The sequence below is a fragment of the Peromyscus maniculatus genome, chromosome 15 (assembly GCF_049852395.1).
Source record: "Peromyscus maniculatus bairdii isolate BWxNUB_F1_BW_parent chromosome 15, HU_Pman_BW_mat_3.1, whole genome shotgun sequence".
NCBI lineage: Eukaryota > Metazoa > Chordata > Mammalia > Rodentia > Cricetidae > Peromyscus > Peromyscus maniculatus.
In genome coordinates, this window is record NC_134866.1 from 82,944,776 (window position 1) to 82,951,494 (window position 6,719).

Genomic DNA, 6,719 nt, shown 5'->3' on the forward strand with positions numbered 1-6,719 from the left:
GTTACAGACAAGTGTGAGCTGCCGTGTGGGTGCTGGTAATTTGTGGTGGTTTGAAAGAAATTGACCCCCAAAGGGAGTGGTACTATTTGGAGGTATGGCCTTGTTGGAGGAAGTGTGTCACTGTGGGGGTGGGCTTTGAGTTCTCCTATATTCAAGCTATGCCCAGTGAGACAGTTCACTTCCTGTTGCCTTTGGATCAAGATGTAAGGACTCTCAGCCTCAGTACAGTGTCTGCCTGCATGCTGCCTTGCTTCTGGCCATGATGATAGTGGACTAAACCTTTGAACTATAAGCAGGCCACCCCAATTGAATGTTGTCCTTTACAAGAGTTGCCATGGTTGTGGTGTCTCTTCACAGCAATAGACACTGTAACTATGACAGATTTGAACCCAGGTCCTCTGGAAGAGAAACCAGTACTCTTAACCACTGAGTCATCTCTCCAGCCCCTCCCCCCTTTTTAATTAAAATTTTTTTATTATAAAAAAAGTACTACGGGGCTGGAGAGATGGCTTAGAGGTTAAGAGCACCGACTGCTCTTCCAGAGGTCCTGAGTTCAATTCCCAGCAACCACATGGTAGCTCACAACCATCTGTAATGAGATCTGGTGCCCTCTTCTGGCCTGCAGTCATACATGCTGTATACATAATAAATAAATAAATCTTAAAAAAAAAAAAAAAGCAGCACTGCAAATAAAAGAAGAATCACCTACCCAAATTAACCAGGCCCAAAGACTAGACAACTTGGTGAACTTGTTTACAGTTTGAGTAGCTGGTTGGAACAGAAGCTGTGAAGCCTCACAGTGGGTGTTATACTGAACTATTGCAGATACTGTAAAGCACTTATCCACCGCCCAAACTGAGTTGAACTAGAAAGACAATTAATTAGCTTTCTATCCTTTCATACCTATCCCTCCTCATCCTCTAATATGTAGCCTTTCTTGCTCTATTTTCTGCATGTTACACTGTCCCCACATATACATTTATTTATAAGTATATATTTATTATTGGTTAGATTCTGCGTATGAAGAACATGCATTGTTTTTCTTCCTGAGATTGTGTTAAAGTTCATCCATTTTTCTGCAAATGTAATCACATTTTTCTTTAGAGCTAAAATGTAGTCCATTATATGTATATCAGATTTTTATTATCCATTCATATGTTGATGGGCAATGAGGTTGATTCTAATTCTTTGCTATAGAGAATAAAGCAACAGTAAACATGGGGTGTAAATATCTCTATGGTAAGGTATGAAGTTCTCTGGGTATATGTGAGGAGTGAAATAATGTAATCATATGGTAGTTTTAGTTTTATTTATTATTAATTTATTTATTTTGGGTTTTCTGAGACAAAGTTTCTCTATATAACAGTCCTGCTATCCTGGAACTTGCTCTGTAAACCAGGCTGACCTCAAACTCACAGAGATCTGCCTGCCTCTGCCTCCTCTAAGTGCTGGGATTAAAGGTGTACACCAGCATTGCCTAGTTAGTTTTAATTTTTTGAGGACTATCCAAGCTCATTTCCACAATGTCTGTATTAATTGTCATCCTTCCCAGTAGTGAATAAAGCTTCCTTTCTCTCCACATCTTTTCCAACATTTGTTGTCAGATTTATTGATGATAGCCATTCTGATTGGGATTAGGTGGTATCTCAAATTAGTTTTAATTTGCATTTGCCTGATGGTTAGGGATATTGAACACTTTTTTTGCTGTTGTTTTTGTTTGTTGTTTGTTTATTTGCTTTTTTCGAGACAGGGTTTCTCTGTGTAGCTTTAGTGCCTGTCCTGGATCTCGCTCTGTAGACCAGGCTGGCCTTGAACTCCGAGAGATCTGTCTGGCTCTGCCTCCTGAGTGCTGGGATTAAAGGCATGCACCATCATCGCCTGGTTTATTGAATACTTTTTAATAAAATTAATTATGGCCACTTTTGTTTGTTTGTTTTTTTAAACTGTTGTTTCAGTTCATTTGCTGATTTGCTGACTGGCAGTTTTATCTCTGGTATTCTCTGCAGTTCTTTGTGAGTTCTGGAAACTCGCCCCTTGTATGAAGTGTGGCTGGTAGTTTCCTCCACTCTGTGGGCTGTCATTCTGCTCTGCCGATTGTTGTGTATGGAACCAATTTCTGTTACAGGTAACCCCGTAATTGTCCTTTTTCTTTTCCAATGGAGCTGTTAGTGACTTGTAAGACCTGCCTCTAGTACTGTTAGGGAATTCTTTATCCCCTACTTCTACCGTGCTCAGAAGAAAGGCCTTGAATGTCATCTCTTGAAAAGTCACCAGAGCTGGGTGTGGTAATCCCAGCACTCGGGAGGCAGATGCAGGCTGTTCTCTCTTGAGTTTGAAGCCAACCTGGTCTACAAAGCAAGTTCCAGGACAGCCAGGGCTGTTATACAGAGAAATCGTGTCTTAAAAAATAACAACAACAAAAAAAAAAAAAAAAAGAAAGAAAAAAAGAAAAAATCACAGAATGTTTTAGAGACTGTGACAGCTAGTTTTTGTTTTGTTTAGGTCTTTTTTTTAAAATTTATTCTTCTCTTATACATTACATCCTGACAGCAGTTTCCTGTCTCTCTACTCTTCCCAGTTCCCCTTCTCTCCCCCAGATCCACTCCTCCCTGGTTCCCTTCAGAAAAGAGCAAAACTCCCAGGAATATCAACTGAACACGGCATAACAAGTTACAATAGTACTAGGCACAAACCCTCATCAAGGCTGGACGAGGCAACCCAGTAGAAGGAAGAATGTCCCAAGAGCAGGCCAAAGAGTCAGAGACACCCCTGCCTCCAACGTTAGGAGTCCCACAAGAGCGCTGAGCTACACAACCCTAACATACATGCAGAGGACCTGGTACAGACCCAGGCAGGCTCTATGATTGTTGCTACCATCTCCCTATGGGCCCTGCTTAGATGATTCTGTGGGCCATGTTCTCATGACCTAGATCCTTCTGGCTCCTCCAATCCTTCCTTCTCTTCCATGGGGTTCCCTGAGCTCTGCCTGTTTGGCTGTGGGTCTCTGCATCTCCCATGAGTTGCTGTATGAAGCCTCTGATGACATTGGGCTGGGCACCGATACATGAGTGTAGCAGAATGTCATTAGGAATCATTTCATTGAATTGGGGGTGGGGAAGGTTGTTTGCTTGCTTGCTTGTTCTTGTTTCTGTTTTGGCCAGTCATGTTTGGTTCTATCCTAGGTCTGGGCTGTCCAGCCTCTGGATCCTGGCTCTTCAGCCAGTGTCAGGCATGGGCTCCCTCTCATGGCATGAGCTTCTAGTGTTTGTCAGCTTTCTGAAACCTAGAGTCGCCTCAGGAGAGAGCATCAATTGAGGAGTTATCTGGATCAGGTTGCCCTGTAGACGTGTGTGTGTGTGTGTGTGTGTGTGTGTGTGTGTGTGTGTGTGTGTAATTGACTTAATTGTTAATTGGTGTAGGACGACCCGACCCACCGTGGGTGGGACCATTCCCTAGGCAGGGAGTTCTGAGTTAGAAAGCTAGGTGAGCATAAGCAGCAAGCAGGCAGGCGTCATGGTGCACTCGTTGCTCTCTGCTCTCCGTGGGTGTGGTGTGACCAGCTGTCTCATACCCCCCACCCCACCCCTTGAATTCCTTGCTAAAGATTTAAACTCATTATCTGACAGAAGGGATACCCCCAGTTTTGGATTTCATTTCCGTGCTTGATAAGGTTAAGATGAATATTGTAGTTATATTTGAAAAGAAATTTGCTTTTTCATTGAGAAAAAGATTAATCCTGTTTAAAGATTACAGAAATGGGAGTTGGGTGTGTTTCCCAGTGTAAGAACATGTTTAGTGTGTGTGTAAGGGTCTAGCACTGGGGAGAGAGAAGGGGGGGTTCAATGGTGATTATGGTGATTAAAACACAGGTGTTTACTTTCCTTCTTGTAACTTCACAATACATTCATTTTATATAGTTTCACTAAATGTGTACTTTTTTGTGGGGAGGAGCAAGTACTAGGGACCAGAGCTGTAGCACGAATCTTAAAGGCTCCTATTAATAAAAACAAACCTGGAGCCAGGTATTGGGGTGAATGCTGGAAGATCAGAGAAACAGAACCAGCCACAACTAACCTTACCTTGCCAATTCCTCAGCTGATCTCATTTCCTCAGACTGGAAGCCTCTGTGTCCTCATCCGAATGGATCTCAGCTGAACTGCTGCTCAAAAGCCTAAAAGCTTAACAAGGCTCTAGTTCCTGGTCCTCATTCCTTATATACCTTTCTGCTTCCTGCCATCACTTCCTGGGATTAAAGGCGTGTGTCACCATGCCTGGCTGTTTCCAGTGTGGCTTTGAACTCACAGAGATCCAGACAGATCTCTGCCTCTGAAATACTAGGATTCAAGGCATGTGTACCACCATTTTCTGGCCTCTGTGTCTATCTAGTGGCTGGTCTGTTCTCTGACCTCAAATAAGTTTATTAGGGTACACGATATATTGGGGAACACATTATCACCACACAGAGCCTTCTTCATGTCAAATGCATGTCTTTTTCACTTCACTTTTCTCTAGTGCTTCGGTTTAAACACAGGGCCTCCTGCAAGCTAGATAAGCACTCTATCCCTGATTTCACCCTAACCCTTCCATATTCTTGTTATTCAGTTTGACAGTTTTGTTTCTCAAGACAGGGTTTCTCTGTAGCCTTGACTGTCCTGGAACTCTCTCAGTAGACCAGGGTGGCCTCGAACTCACAGAGATCCGCCTGCCTCTGTCTCCTGAGTGCTGGGATTAAAGACTTGTGCCACCACTGCCTGCCAGTCCGACAATTTTGATCTTTTAATTAAAGCACTTAATCCATTTACATTTAATATGTAAATTGCATTAATATGTAGTACAGTAAATGTACTTAGTACCCTTATATTTAACTGTATGTATGTGTAACCACTAGTATATTTGGGGGTCAAAATATACCATCTTAGTGCAGTTGGTTTCTATCATTGCATCTTCTGAATTTTTTTTTTTAATTGTTTTCTAAATTTGTCCTGGCCAGTTAGAAACTTGGGTGCTCTGCTTTTACTCTTTAGTGGAGTTTCTAAACTTGAGTTCCCTAGGAAACAAAGGCAAAGAAAGCATTGTTTCTTCACTGGGAGGTGCTAGTCTGGGGAGTGGAGGTGGGGAAGAAAGGGCAAGTACCGGGAAGGCAGTGTGTGATGCAGTGTGTTAGCACCATGGCCAGGCCTCACACAAGCAGTGTGGAGATGCCGGCGTCTCCCAGCAAGTGTGCAGTTATCAAGAGAGCCACACAGAAACATCTCAGCAATCCATCGAAGGGAGAGGGGAAAAGTAATGTATGTATGTATTTATTGACTGTGGGGGTCGGGGTGCGGGAGGCGGGGGAGTGCATGCTTGCTTTCTCTTGCATGTTGGAGGTCGGAAAACAATGGAGAGACTCAGCTCCGCCGTGTTCTCAACTCCAGCGTGTTCCAGGGCTGGAACTCAGGTTATAAGGCTGGGCAGCAAGCACCTCTCCCCGCTGAGGCATCTTGCTGGCCTGACTTGAACCGATCTTCTACTTTTGCCTCCCGGGAGCTGGGATTAGAGGTGTGTGCCACCATACCTAGTTTTTGTGGTGCCGGGACGGAACCCCAGGGTGTATACTTGTGAAGCAGGCTCTACCTGCTGAGTCCCATGCCCGGTTCTCATTTAATAGTGTGGTCTTGCACACAGCTCTGAAAGGAGCAGTGACAGCTGAGGACAGGGAGGCTTGGAGGACAGGGAGGTGACTTCTGTTTGGACAAAGGAGTCTGGAGTAGAAGGTAGAAGACTCTGAAAAGAAAGGACTCAAGGGACTCTGAGATGGCGTCAGGAGTGTGTGTTTTGTTTGATCGTCATAAAGTACAGAAATCTAAAGTTAGTAATGTCCGTTATTTTCCCTATAGACAGTAAAAGGACCAAAATAACCTTAATTCATCTAGCTCCTTCCTCAAATATAATTGTTATATATTTCCTTTTTTCTGTTTCACAAATATTAATATTTGTTTTAATCAGCTATCATTTATTAAGATTTAACAAAAATTTACCACTTTCTTGGCTCTTCATTTCTTCTTTCATTTGAGGTCCATTTAGGATCACTTTTCTTTTACTTGAATTATATTTTTTAGAATATAGTAACATTATAGTATCTGGCATATATTTTTTTGATTGAGAGTGAGTAAAAATAACATAAGCAAAAGGAAATACTAGGAGCTAGTAGAAATCATTAAGTCCAAATACAAAGTCAACAAAATTTGTAAATCTCTAAGTAGATTGATCAATAAAAAAGAAAACCAAATTACTAACACCAAAATAAGATGAAGGCCAGTGCAATAGGTCAGAGACTTAAGTCAGGTGACCTCAGTGCAGTCTCTGGGGCCCACACGGAGGAAGGAGGGTAGTGATCGCTACAAGTTGTCCTCTGGCCTCCACACATGTGCTGTGGCGTGTTCATACACATGAACACGCAAAGAATGTAGGGAAAAGATAACAGAAATAAAAGATGATCCAGGTGAGATGGTGCCTCCTGTAATTCCAGCACTGGGGAAGCTGAGATAAGAGGGTTGCCTCAAGTTCAAGGCCAGCTTGAGCAACAAGGCAAACCATTGTCTACAAAACAAAACAAAAAATAGGAAATGAGAGATATTCTAAAGCTTTAGAATTCACATATTCACCCCGCAAAGAATTACTCATTCCCTGAGACAGTGTGGTGGCGCAGCCTTTGATTCCTGCACTCAGGAGGCAGA